Consider the following 277-nt stretch of genomic DNA (forward strand, 5'->3'; position numbering starts at 1 on the left):
GAGCAAAGAAGAATAGCTTGAAACTATCACTACTTTGCCCATTTCCCAAGAGGAGGTTCATCAATAAGAGAAACCAAGCTATGAGATGATCTTGGTAGTGAAGAATCTTCAGTGACTTCCCAATTAACCGATTCATATGAGGAAGAAGAGGACAAAATAAAAGAAATGATACTAGAGTCAAAAGAAGAATCAAGTCAAATCTCCTATGACGACTCTACATCATTTTGGGGTAAAGATTATTTAGAGGAGACTATTCCAAAATTAGGGGTTGGACCTC

The sequence above is a fragment of the Capsicum annuum genome, unplaced genomic scaffold, assembly GCF_002878395.1.
Source record: "Capsicum annuum cultivar UCD-10X-F1 unplaced genomic scaffold, UCD10Xv1.1 ctg2682, whole genome shotgun sequence".
NCBI lineage: Eukaryota > Viridiplantae > Streptophyta > Magnoliopsida > Solanales > Solanaceae > Capsicum > Capsicum annuum.